This window comes from Cetorhinus maximus, chromosome 23 (genome assembly GCF_964194155.1).
Source record: "Cetorhinus maximus chromosome 23, sCetMax3.hap1.1, whole genome shotgun sequence".
NCBI classification, from domain to species: Eukaryota; Metazoa; Chordata; class Chondrichthyes; order Lamniformes; family Cetorhinidae; genus Cetorhinus; species Cetorhinus maximus.
The window spans coordinates 27,837,145-27,851,233 of record NC_135901.1 but is presented as its reverse complement, the minus strand read 5'-3'; the positions used below and the strand labels follow the sequence as shown (position 1 = coordinate 27,851,233).

The 14,089-nt window shown below is 46.0% G+C and overlaps 3 protein-coding genes and 1 pseudogene across 6 annotated transcripts in view; 3 read left to right on the top strand and 1 right to left on the bottom strand.

Annotated features, from left to right (window-relative positions):
• Positions 1-14,089, bottom strand: part of LOC144697248 (uncharacterized) — a 420,900-nt gene that overhangs the window by 32,992 nt on the left and 373,819 nt on the right. The gene's annotated exons all lie outside the window — the stretch shown is intronic.
• LOC144697407 (uncharacterized) overlaps positions 1-14,089 on the top strand; it is a 456,361-nt pseudogene that overhangs the window by 224,435 nt on the left and 217,837 nt on the right. The gene's annotated exons all lie outside the window — the stretch shown is intronic.
• Positions 1-14,089, top strand: part of LOC144697301 (uncharacterized) — a 273,518-nt gene that overhangs the window by 172,952 nt on the left and 86,477 nt on the right. The gene's annotated exons all lie outside the window — the stretch shown is intronic.
• LOC144697306 (uncharacterized) overlaps positions 1,063-14,089 on the top strand; it is a 74,076-nt gene continuing 61,049 nt past the window's right edge. The window contains exon 1 of the mRNA XM_078569281.1: positions 1,063-1,123. The gene's annotated coding sequence lies outside the window, so the exon portion shown is untranslated. The remainder of the gene's footprint in view (positions 1,124-14,089) is intronic.

Here is a 14,089-nt window from a genome sequence, read left to right as displayed (position 1 = left end):
GCTAAAGTTGTTGAATTCAATATTCAGTCCAGAAGCTGCATTGTTCCAGTGAAGCTCAACGCAAACTGGAGGAACAGCACCTCATCTTCCAACTAGGCACTTTACAGCCTTCCGGTCCCCCTCCCTTTTGTTTTTTCATTGGAGAGACCAAACGCAAACTGGGCGACCGCTTTGCAGAACACCTGCAGTCTGTCCGCAAGAATGACCCAAACCTCCCTGTCACTTGCCAGTTTAACATTTCACCCTGCTCTCTTGCCCACATGTCTGTCCTTGGCTTGCTGCATTGTTCCAGTGAAGCTCAATGCAAACTGGAGGAACAGCACCTTATCTTCCAACTAGGCACTTTACAGCCTTCCGGGCTGAATATTGAGTTCAACAACTTTAGATCTTGAACTCCCGCCTCCATCCCCACCCCTTTTCCATTTCTTCCCCCTCCCTTTTGTTTTTTCCAATAATTTATATAAATTTTTCTTTTCCCACCTATTTCCATTATTTTTAAATCGATACCTTACCTGTAAGTCTTTCCACCCCACCCCCACTGAGCTGTACCTTGAGTGTCCTGCCATCCATTCTTAATTAGCACATTCTCTTAGATAATATCACCACCTTCAACACCTCTTTGATCCTTTTGTCTGTGACATCTTTTGATTGTCTGCTCCTGTCACTGCTTGCTTGTCCCCACAACCACACCCCACCCTCAACTTCTCTCCCCCCACCCCCCACCTTAAACCAGCTTATATTTCACCCCTTTCCTATTTTCACTTAGTTCTGTTGAAGGGTCATGAGGACTCGAAACGTCAACTGTTTTCTTCTCCGCCGATGCTGCCAGACCTGCTGAGTTTTTCCAGGTAATTCTGTTTTTGTTTTGGATTTCCAGCATCCGCAGTTTTTTGTTTTTCTTTTTATACCGGCTGACGGCTCCGGCCAGAGCGAGAAGCCGTTCGGAGAGCTGGGGAGAGGGGAAGCTGCGCATGTGCGGGGGAGAGCCCGCCCCTTCCCTTTATGCTAAGGGTTTGACCAATGGGAAGAGGCCACTGGTCCTCCAGCCAATCGGAGCGCGGACTTTGTATGATTGAAGATTGAGCTTCACACAGACCAAAACCTCCTCCTGTGTCCAACATCTGTGAGTAAAACACTTTCTTTTCTCCCCCTTTCCATTTCTTTTCTCATTCTGGGGGGAAATTGTTGACTTGCAGGAACTGAAGGGAAAGGAAGTGAATCCAGGGAGGGTGCAGATTCTGGAAAGGTTGGCCCAGGTCTCTCTCTCTCTCTCTTAAAGACATTGACATCCTTTGCTCCCTCAGCTTCACACATTTATTTGTCTGGCTAAAAGGATGGTCCCTTTCCTAATGTTTACAATTAAAGGGGTAGTTTCCCTAGGAGATGGCTGACATTTAAGAGGACAGTAAAATTAATAGAGGACAGAGGTATGTCTAGTGTTGTTCTATCTTATATGTACACTGAAATGAGGAGAAATATCCTCATCCAGAGAGTGGTCAACCTGTGGAATTCGTTACCACAGAAAGTAATTGAGGCCAAAACATTGTGTGTTTTCAAGAAGGAGTTAGATATCGCTCTTGGGGCAAAAGGGATCAAAAGGTATGGGGAGAAAGCGGGAGCAAGCTGTTGAGTTGTATGATCAGCCAAGATCATAATGAATGGTGGAGCAGGCTCAAAGGGCTGAATGGCCTATTCCTGCTCCTAGTTTCTATGTTTCTATTAGATATATTTATTATTATTTCTAATGTTCTGATATAGTGCTGTAGCTACATTATAAATCTCCAGTCCTAGATTTGTTAAGACACAGAAGAAGACTAATGGGCACCTTGAGTCAGTATCAACTCTCTGTAGAGCAATCCAGTCAGTCCTATTCCCCCTCTGTATCTCTATACTGCTGCAAGTCTATTTCCTTCGAGTGCCTATCGAATTTCAGTTTGAAATCATTGGTCTTCCACCTGCCTTACAAGTTGCGAGTTCCAAATAATGACCACTCACCGTAATAAACCATAGTTGTGAACATTTTGAATCATGGAGTTCATTAAAACTAGAATTGTGTGTTCTAAATTTCTATCCTGTACTGACAGTGATGGATTTTGTAATCTCTTTCTACAAAACATCAGAAGCTGAGGACGTGAAAACAGTAAATTCACAACAAACATCATATCAAGATCTGACAGACTCACTCAAATCATCAGGAGCTGAATATCATCGACCTTTGAATCTAGCTGGAGAAATGTTTCTGTGTTCTGCCTGCTTCAAAAGATTTTAAACATCAGGGTGACTGGAAATGCACCAAGACGCACACACCCGAGTGAGGGTGTTCCTGTGCACTGACTTGTGGAACAAGCTTTAACCAGTTACGCAGTCTGAAAAAGCATCACAGCATTCACATTGAGGAGAGACATTATACATGTTCTGTGTGAGGACAGGGACGCCTGCACCATGGAGAAACCGTGGATATGTGGAGACTGTGGGAAAGGATTTCGGGCCCCCTCTGATCTGGAGATTCATTGACACCATCACACTGGGGAGAGGCCGTTCACCTGCTCCGTGTGCAGGAAGGGATTCAGTCAATCATCCAGCCTGCTGCAGCACCATGTCACTCACACCAATGAGAGACCTTTTAAATGCTCTGCCTGTGGGAGTGCCTTCAAAAGGTCTCATGACCAGACAGTCCACCAGCGCATTCACACTGAGGAGAGATCATTCAGCTGTTCTCACTGTGGGAAGACATTTGGAACATCCTCCAATCTGCTGATACACCAGCGAGTTCACTCTGGGGAGAGGCCATTCACCTGCTCTGAGTGTGGGAAGGGATTTAGTGATTCGTCACACCTGCAGAGACACTGGTGAGTACATTCTGGGGAACGGCCGTTCACCTGCTCTGAATGTGGAAAGGGATTTACTCAGATATCCAACCTGCAGATCCACCAGCGAGTTCACTCTGGGGAGAGGCCATTCACGTGATCTGTGTGTGGAATGAGATTCACTTAGATATCCAACCTGCAGATCCACCAGCGAGTTCACACCGGGGAGAGGCCGTTCACCTGCTGTGTGTGTGGAAAGGGATTCAGTCATTCATACACTCTGCAGAAACACAAGTGGGATCACATTGGGGAGAGGCAATTCACCTGCTCTGAATGTGGGAAGGGATTCGGTGATTCATCCACACTGCAGACACACAAGCGAGTTCACACAGGGGAGAGGCCATTCACTTGCTCCCTGTGTGAGAAGGGATTCACTCAGTTATCCAACCTGCTGACACACCAGCGAGTTCACACTGGGGAGAGGCCATTCACCTGCACCGTGTGTGGAAAGAGATTCACTCAGTCATCGCACCTGCGGAGACACCAGCGAGTTCACAAGTGATTCCAGGGGCAGGATTCTGCTGTTTTGCTGCTGTTAATCACATCCAGGACTGAACCATGTTCATCCTGACACTGGTGAAGTGGGAGGGTCGGAGGGTTTCTTTCTGCTGGACTGGCCGGTCTCACAACTTTGCTTCCAGTGGGTTGATGCTCTTTGAGCCTGGGAGTACATTTCCACTGAAATTATCCACAAAAGCTGATGAAGGACATTTATTTCATCCTAGTCAGTAAATAGTGTCTTCCCTAACAATACAGGTAGATCTAAAATAAATACATTTGTCTCTGTTCCATTGAGTCGACAGCACAGGGCCAGGCCAGGCGGCTCAATTGGTCTCTGTCAGCATTTATGCTCCACATGAGTCTCCACCCACCCCTCTTTATCGTCCCCCATCAGAATTTCCTTCTATTCCTTTCTCCCTCATGTATGTATCTAGCTTCCCCTTAAATATATTCATACTATTCACCTCAAGCACTTGCTGTGGTAGCGAGTTCCACATTCTCACCACTCGTTGGGTAAAGAGGTTTCTCATGAAATCCCTATTGGATTATTGAACCCCTTCATCATCTTAAAGACTTCCATCAGGTCACCCTTCAGTCTTCTCTTCATTTTTTAAAACAGTTAATCATTTATGGGATGTTAAGCTTTCACAGGATGTGGACTTATCTGACTAGACCAACATTTATTGCCGTCCTCTAATTGCCCCTTGAGAAGGTGGTGGTGAGCTGCCTTGTTGAACCGCTGCTGTCCATGTGGTGTAGGTACACCCATACGGCTGTTAGGGAGGGAGTTCCAGGATTTTGACCCAGCGACAGTGAAGGAACGGCGATGTTGATTCATGTCAAGATGGCGCATGGCTTGGAGGGGAACTTGAAGGTGGTGGTGTTCCCATGTGCCTGCTGCCCTCATCCTTCGAGGTGCTAGCAGTCGCGAGTTTGGAAGGTGCTGACGAAGGAGCCTGGATGAGTTGTTGCTCTACATCTTATAGATGGTAAACACTGCTGGAGGGAGTGAATGTTTGTGGATGGGGTGCCAATCAAGTGGGCTGCTTTGTCCTGGATGGTGTCGAGCTTCTTGTGTGTTGTTGGAGCTGCACTCATCCAGGCAAGTGGGGAGTATTCCATCACACTCCTGACTTGTGCCTTGTAGATGTTGGACAGGCTTTGGGGAGTCAGGAGGTGAGTTACGTGCTTCAGAAGTCCCAGCCTCTGGCCTGCTCTTGTAGCCACAGTATTTATATGGCTGGTCCAGTTCAGTTTCTGGTCAATGGTAACCCGCAGTATGTTGATAGTGGAGGATTCAGTGATGGTAATGTCATTGAACATCAAGGGGTGATGGTTAGATTCCCTCTTGTTGGAGATGGTCATTGCCTGGCACTTGTGTGGTGCAAATGTTATTAGCCACTTGTCAGCCCAAGCCTGGATATTGTCCAGGTCTTGCTGCATTTGGACATGGACTGCTTCAGCATCTGAGGAGTCTCAAATGGTGCTGAACATTGTCCAATCATCAGCGAACATTCCCGCTCCTGACCTTATGATGGAAGGAAGGCCATTGATGAAGCAGCTGAAGATGGTTGGGCTTAGGACACTACCCTGAGAAACTCCTGCCGCGATGTTCTGGGACTGAGATGACTGACCTCCAACAACCACAACCATCTTCCTTTGTGCTGGGGATGACTCCAACCAGCGGAGAGTTTTCCCCTGATTTCCATTGACTCCAGTTTTACTAGGGCCCCTTGATGGCATATTTGGCCAAATGCTGCGTTTATGTCAAGGGCAGTCACACTCGCCTCACCCCTGGAGTTCAGCTCTTTTGTCCATGTTTGAACCAATTTTGTAATGAGGTCAGGAGCTGAGTGGCCTTGGCAGAACCTAAACTGAGCGTCAGTGAGCAGGTTATTGCTGAGTGAAAGGTGCTTGATAGCACTGTCGATGACACTTTCCACCATTTTGCTGATTGAGAGTGGACGGTTGGGGGTAATTGGCCGAGTTAGATTGCCCTGCTTTTTGTGTACACAAACATTGCCATGTTGATGCCAGTGTTGTAGCTGTACTGGAACAGCTTGGCGAGGAGCACAGCTAGTTTTGGAGCACAAGTCTTCAGTCCTCTTGCCAGAATTTTGTCAGAGCCCAAAGCCTTTGCAGTATCCAGTGCCTTCAGCCATTTCTTAACAGCATGTGGATCGAATCAAATTTTCTAAAGACTGGCATCGATGATGCTGGGGACCTCAAGAGGCCAAGATGGATCATCCAACCCACACTTCTGGCCGAAGATGTTTGCAAATCCTTCAGCCTTGTCCTTTGCACTTATGTGCTTGGCTCCCCCATCATTGAGGATGGGGATATTTGTGCAGCCTCCTCCTCCAGTGAGTTGTTTAATTCTCCGCCACCATTCATGACTGATTTGGCAGGACAGGTTCAGATCTGATCCCTTGGTTTTGGGATCACTTAGCTCTGTCTGCCACTTGCTGCTTTCACTGTTTGGCACACAAGTAGTCCTGTGTTGTAGCTTCACCAGGTTGACACCTCATTTTTACATATGCCTGATGCTGCTCCTGGCATGCCCTCCTGCACTCTTCATTGAACCAGGGTTGATCCCCGGCTTGGTGGTAATGGTAGAGTGGGGGATATGCCGGGACATGAGGTTACAGATTGTGGCTGTACACAATTCTGCTGCTGCTGATGGCCCACAGCCCCTCATGGATGCCCATGGAGTTGCTATATCTGTTTGAAATCGATCCCATTTAGCCCAGTTGTAGTACCACACAACACGATGGAGAGTATCCTCAATGTGAAGATGGGACTTTGTCTCCTCAAGAACTGTGTGGTGGTCACTCGCACCAACACTCTCATGGACAGATGAATTTGCGACAGGGAGACTGGTGAGGACAAGGTCAGGGAGGTTTTTCCCTCTTGTTGGCTCCCTCAATACCTGCCACAGACCCAGTCTAGCAGCGATGTCCTTTAGGACTCAGCCAGCTTGGTCAGTAGTGATGCTACTGAGATACTCTTGGTGATGGATAGTGAAGTACCCCACCCAGAGTACATTTGGTGTCCTTTCCACCCTCAGTGCTTTCTCCAAGTGCTGTTCAACATGGAGGAGCATTGATTCACCAACTGAGGGGGTGGCTGAGGAGAATCAGCAGGAGGTTTCCTTGTCCATGTTTGACCTGATGCCATGAGACTTCATGGGGTCCAGAGTCGATGTTGAGGACTCCCAGGACCACTCCCTCCTGACTGTATACCACTGTGTACACAAATACCATTGTATACACAAATTGCTGCATTCAGAGGGGCAAAAGCAAGATGACAAGGAATTACTTCTGAAAGTCCAATTCCTAACAGCCAGTACTCGAAAGCCAGATGGATTGTCAGCAATCAGCAATGTGGTTCCTGACAAAGTGAACCAGACCTCAAATCTGGAAATCCTTTGGACCCATCACAAGTTCTATCCCAGGGCCCAGACTGTACACAATCTGATACAGATTTAAAAAGCACCATGAGGAATAGAAAACTGAAGTACAACCTTTTAACGAAGGACCTGGAAAGACTGTGTGACAGGGGAAAGGAGATCTCTTGAGAAGGTTAAAGAAAGTGAATTAACCAATAGTAAAATGAACTCTTGTTTACCAGAACATTGGGACTCTAAGAACTTGAGCAAGTTGAACTTTAAAACCTAATTGTCACATTTGGTTGATTCTGTTAAGAGTTAAGCTTATAGTGTTGCCGAGGTGATATGTTTAATTGTAAAATGTGACAAAGGGAAAACTTTATCTGTACAGTGTGTAAAAAGGTAGTTGTTACAGTGTTTACCATGTTAAAATGTGTTGTAGTCAAAAAGGATTGTGGAAACTTCCTAACTTTAGTAAGGTTTTTCCCTTGGGTGGGGGGAATGTGATGACACATGTACCTTGGGGAAAGGGTGTTTTTTTCATGCAATGGCCCCTTTAAACCCAAAGTGAAACTGGGGATTCTTCTGAAGGAGGGGTAATTGATTTCCTGGTTCTGTGATTATTACTTTAAAGAAATGGCCATGTGACCTGAGGTTATTATGGGGATAAAAAGTTCAGAAACCAAGAGTTAAAAGACAGTGTATTTCATATTGAATTGCAGTTTGAGTCCTGCTGAAGCAAGTTCAGTTACAGGGTAAAATGTCAGACATAGTTAAGAACAAAACCTGGTGTTGTAGCAGGGCTCTCAGAATGGAGCAGGGACTGTGGTACTCAGTGTGTTATACAGTTGGAAAGGGCAGGGAGCTGAAGACAAGGAGAGCAGTGGATTGTGGATTGGAAAAAACCCCTTGTTTCTATTTCAGTTTTTCCAGAGCCAACCAGACCTTTTAAAGGGGCTGAAGACGGGAGCCTCTGGATATTCTGAGACATCAGGACTGTTGTGACCCAAGAGAGAGAGCATTCGTAGACATGCACTTTATTGGTGTTCACCATATTTGAGGACTTTGGATAGAAAAGTGACTCCAGGGCTAAATCCATTGAGTGGGAAGTGAGAGGTCCAACATAGCAGAGACTGGTTGGAAAGACTGTGAGACTGCCCATGGCGCAACATGTGTGCAGGAAGTAATGTGGGTGTTTATAATAACCTGAGGTGTATCTTTGTTCTATCGACTATTTAAAGTGAAATTTCCCCTTTTCTTTGAAATATCCATCACCTGTTAATGAATGTTTGTGTTGATTTTAGTTGGTTTATTAGAGTAAAAGTTTTAAAAGGTGAAATCTTGTCCATTGGTTTTCTTTCCATTGGTGTCGTGGGGATTCCTTTCATTTAATAAGTTATCGGTCTCTACAGGAATCGGAATGAGAGTCATAGAGTCATTAGGGTAGAAAAGAAGGCCATTCTGCCCACTGAGACCATGCTGACCCTCTTTTTAATAATATAGTCAGTCCCATTCTCCAGTTCTAACCCTATACCTCTGCAAGTTTATTTCCCTCAAGTGCCTGTCCAATTTCGTTTTGATATCTGGGTAAGATGACCAATAGCTGGGAGGGACCCAAAGGAAAGCCAGTTTAATCTGGCATGTTCACTGTTTATTATTCAGACCTGGAAGGGAAGAAGGGGTTTAGTTAATGAGCAAGTTGAGCCTGGATCAGGTTAAGAAAATGGAGATGAAATGGGTTTGATGTGTATCTGAGATGGGAAAGCTTTATGTAAACCCAGTCAAATCTTTGAGAGGAGAGAGAGACAAATATTAGAACAGATCCCAGTCCCCATTAAAACACGCAGCCTGGGAAGATTAGGAAGGGGACCTCCTCTGCCACTCAGTCAGCTCATGGCTGATCTACACATCCACTCCGTGCTCCTGTCTTTGCTGCACTCTGCAGTGTTGTGTTGATGAGGGATGGAAGCCGATGAGATTAGAGTGGGGGTGGGGCCAGGGAACCAGAGCCCAGTGAACACACGCGTGAACCCTGCAGGAGGCAGATCCCCCACAACTGACCAAGCCAGAAGGAAGAGAGCATCCTGAAACGCAGCAAGAAATCTCTCAGCTGGGAGCTAACCAGGCAATGTGTTGTGAAGAGGCTTTAGAAACATACCCTGGGTAGACTCATTCTCCGAAGCTGTGGGCTTGTCAGCTGGACAGTGAAACTAGGCGTCCAACAGCCACAGCCGCCTCTAATATTGGACACTGGGTGTAACCCTGTTCTGTATTAAGCAGACCGAGCTGATGCTGGGTTATTGTGATATCGTTAATCTGACCCTTAATTGATTCAATTCAATCCGTTAATAACATTGATTCAAGTACAGTGCTTACTCTGTTAATCTGCAAATAAAGTGTCCCCACTCACACTCAGTCCGTTCACCTATCACCCCCTGTGTTCACTGACTGACATTGGCTCCCACTCAAGCAATGCCTCCATTTTAAAATTCTCCTTGGGCCCGATCTTACCTCTGTAAAAGTGAATGGGATTTTGAGGGAGTTAAAATCGGGCCCATTCTTTTCAAATCCCTCCATGATCTCACCCCTCCCCATCTCTGTAATCTCCTCCATCCCTACAACCCTCTGAAATATCAGTGCTTCTCTCATTCTGGAGTATCCCTGATTTTAATCACTCCACCATTGGCGGCCGTGTCTTCAGCTGCTTGTGTTCCCAAGCTCGGGAATTCCCTCCCTAACCTCTCCGACTCCCTACCTCACTTTCCTCCTTTAAGATTCTCCTTAAAACCTGCCTCTTTGTCCGAGCTTTTGGTCACCTGACCTAATATCTCCTTATGTGACTCAGTGTCAGATTTGGTTTGATAATCGCGCCTGTGAAGCTCCCTGGGAAGTTTTACTACATTAAAGGTGCTATATAAATGCAGGTTGTTTTTGTTGTGGTGTTTGAATTATTTTCAGGGGACGCCGCTATTGTTAAGCAGTCAAACACTTTCTTGTTGCGTCCAGTGAGAGCTACAGGAAGGCTGTTGACTACAATCGGCCATGCAAGGCTTTGTTTAATGTTTAAATATACAGAGGAGTGGAGACATTATTTTTTCGGTCACTCAGAGCTGAACAGAAACCCATCTTTTTAAATACAGATACAGGGAAAAAGCTGAAATGAAATGTGTCTCTTATAACCTGCAGAAAAGCAGGAGGCTCAGATTCACAGGCTGCAGGAGTCCATTCTGCCCATCGTGCTCCTGCCATCTCTTTGAAAGGACCCTCTGATTCATCCAACTGCTCTGCTCTTTCCCCACAGCCCTACAAACTCTTCCCCTTCCAGTATTTACCCTTTGGAAAGATACTATTGAATCTGCTTTCAGGCGGATCAGAAGAACTCACTGTGTCAAAACATAAAACCTCATCTCCCCTTCTGGCTCCTTTGCCAATTACCTTAGAGGGACTCACTTTTTGTTAAAGACCTGCCAACCCCTCTCACCCACTTTCCCTAAAGTGTACAAATCTAATCATGAAAAGCCCAGAAAAATCAGATATTATTACTGATAAAGGTTTATTAATGAAACAGAACATAGTTAAAAAAAAAAACAGAAAATAGCTTGAGGATCAAAGACAACCAGAGTAAAAGGATGTGCACAATGTTCTGGACCCAAATGGTTTCTCTTTAATTCATCTGTCCCCTGTTCACTGCCCTCTTTGTGGAACACCTCCGCTCAGTCCACAAGCATGACCCTGACCTTCCAGTTGCTGCCATTATAATTCACCACCTTGCTCTCATGCTCACATTTCTGTCCTCGTCCTGCTGCAATGTTCCCGAGAAGCCCAACACAAGCTGGACGAACAGCACCTCATCCTTCGATGAGGCACTTTACAGCCTCCTGGACTCAACATTGAGTTCAACAACTCAAGACCGTCAACTCTGTTCTCTGTTTTGAGTCTATTTTTGCCAAGTGCCAGTCTGCATCTTGTTTTCATGTTTTTGCTTTCAGACAGAGCTGTCCTTTATTCTGCCATTAACACTTGCTCTGGACCAATGCTTTGTTTCTTTACCACAACCATTACCTCTCCCATTGCCTTTTGTTCCATGATGTTTTGGTTATTTAATCTCACCTGCTTTCTAACCAATCCCTGACTTTCCCTTTTGTTCAACCGAACCATCCCCCCTTTCTCAACACCATCAAACCCATCACATTTCTCCCTCTCTGAAGTTCTGAGGAAGAGTCATATTGGACTCGAAACATTAACTCTGTTTCTCTCTACACACATAGTGCCGGACCTGCTGAGTTTTTACAATACTTTCAGTATTTATTTTAGACCTATCTGCAGTTGTAGGAAAAACACTATTTACTATCCAGGATAAAATAAATGGCCTTCATCAGCTTTTGTGAATCATTTCATTGGAAATGTGCACTCCCAGGCTCAAAGAGCATCAGCCGCTGGAAGCAAAGTCGTGAGACCGGCCAGTCCAGCATAAAAAAACCCACCGACCCTCCCACTTCACCAAGTGTCAGAATGAACATGGTTCAGTCCTGGATGTAATGAGCAGCAGCAATAACAGCACAGTTGGAATCACTTGTAAACTCGCTGGTGTCTCAGCAGGATGGTTGGCTGAGAGAATCCCTTCCCACACTCAGAAGAGCTAGACGGCCTCTCCGCAGTGTGAACCCGCTTGTGCGTCTTCAGGTTTGATAACTGAGTGAATCCCATCCCACGCACAGAGCAGGTAAATGGCCTCTCTCCAGTGTGAACCCGCTTGTGTGTCTTCAGGTTGGATAACTGAGTGAATCCCCTCCCACACTTGGAGCAGGTGAACGGTCACTCCCCAGTGTGAACTCCCTGGTGTATCAGCAGAGTGGGTGAAACCGTAAATCCCTTCCCACACTCAGATCGGGTGAAGGGTCTCTCCCCAGTGTGAACTGCCTTGTAGTTTTTAAGTTCGGATGAATTACTGAATCCTTTCCCACATTTGGGGCAGGTGAATTGCCTCTCCCCAGTGTGAACTCGCTGATGCCTCAGCAGGTTCGATGAATCAGTGAATCTGTTCCCACAGGTGGAAGGAGCGAGACCCGGGTAACATTGGTTTAAGGTGATCGGAAAAAGAAGCAACGGCAACAGGAGGAGAAACTTTATTCCGCAGTGAGTGGTTCGGATCCGGAATACAGTGTCTGAGGAGCTGGTGGAGGCAGATTCACTCACGGTTTTCAGCAGAGAATTGGATCATTATCTGAAGAGGAGATATAATCCATTGTGGGAAGTGGCCATTGAAAGAGGGTGCTTTGTCTTGCTGGTCTGAGAATCCAGCCCTTTTCCCCCTGTGTAATGATGGCAGAGGATAGACTTCGGGGCTGCTCAATGGACTGAAAGTGATTTGCTTTTGTTCTCTTTGTCTAAAACCAGATTAGAAGGAAAGGAATAAAATTGTGAAAATTAAAAAAAGGGAATTTCGGGCATCATTGACATCACTGTACATATTACAGACACATTTATTTATGTGATCTCAAAATCTCACAGCGCAGAACGAAGCCATTCAGCCCATCGTGCCTGTGCTGGCTCTTTGAAAAAGCTTCTCAATTAGTCCCACTTTCCTGCCCTTTCCCCATAAGCCCTGAAAACTAGTCCCTTTCCAGGGTTTATCCAAATTCCCTTTGTTGAATCTGCTTCCACCAGCCTTTGAGACAGTGCATTCCAGGTCACAACACCTCACTGTGCAAAGATTTATCTTCCTAATTTCCCCTCTGGCTTTTATGTCAATCACCTTCAACCTGGTTAACCTTTGGTTAACAACCCTTTTGTCAGTGGAAACAGTTTCTCTTTATTTCCTTGATGTAAACCGTTGATGATCTTGAACACCTCTATCAAATCTCCTCTTAGCCTTCACAGCTCTAAGGAGAACAACCCCAGCCTCTCCAGTGTGTTCACATCACTGAAGTTCCTCATTCCTGTCTCCGTACTAAATCCCTGCACCCTTTCCAAGGCCTTAACATCCTTCCTGAATTGTGGGACCCATATATGGGGTTCATTTCTAGAGAAATAGCATTGAAAAGCAGAGATGTCAGGTTAAACTTGTATCAAGCCTTGGTTAGACCACACTTGGAATGTTGTGAACCATTCTGGGTGTCCGTTTTTCTTTAAAGGATAGGGAGGACCTTGAAAAAGTGCAAGAAAGATTCACAAGTATGATCCCAGAACTGCGAGTGTTTCAGTTACAGGATGTATTGAACAGGTAGAGAACTTTTTCCCCAGAAAAGAGAAGGCTGAGGGCTGACTTCATGGAGAACTTTCAGGGTATGGGCGCTATAGGGTTCATATCATCAAATCATCATTGTTGGTACAGGAGAGAAATTCAGAATTGATAATTCTGGTGCACAATGAAAATGTTTCACCCTCTCACACTCTAAATCTCTGTCCCCCACATACTCCCTCTGCTTTATTAATTGTAACACTAATTCATTCTACGATCCTCCTCCTGTTCTCCCCCAATTTCCCTCCCCTGAAGGTGTTGACTCTCGGGTTCAGTTTCACACTCACCTATTGCCCTCCCCAATATGTCACCCAGGTGTCTAAATCTTTGCACCTGAAGTTAACAAACTGTTTTGCTAAGGGGGCATCACAATCAAATCCAGTGACTACCCACATGTACATTGTATCAGGGTGTGGTCACTGCGACCCCCAACCCCACTTTCCATCCCAGTCCCAGGAGTTTGGAGACTGGGCTCCATATGAGTAATGGCGGCCTCAGCTCCCACAATCCCCCGCGCTCGGGAAACCGCTCTATACGCCGCGCGGGCAGTCGGCCCGGGACTGCGCATGTCCAAGGGAGAGGGAAAACTGCGCATGTGCAGACAATGGCGTTGCCCATTGGCCAACAGTTGCTCTATGGGTTCAAAGTGCCTCCCACCGGCACGACGGCTTCCGCTGCCCCATTGTCGGTATGCGGGGGATTGAGCAATGGGAAGAGTTGGAGGACCGGAAGGATTCTGGTCCTCCAGCCAATCAGCGCGGGCTTTGTGTGAATGAAGATTGAGTTTCACACAGACTAAAACTTCCTCCTGTGTCCAACATCTGTGAGTAAAACACTTTCTTTTCTCCCCCTTTCCATTTCTTTTCTCATTCTGGGGGCAAATTTGTTGACTTACAGCAGCTGAAGGGAACAGCACTGGAGGAACAGTACCTCATATTCCAACTAGGCACTTTACAGCCTTCCAACTGAATATTGAGTTCAACAATTTTAGATCATGAACTCTCTCCTCCACCCCCACCCCCTTTCCGATCCCCCTTTTTTCCAATAATTTGGATATATTTCTCTTTTCCCACCTATTTCCATTACTTTTAA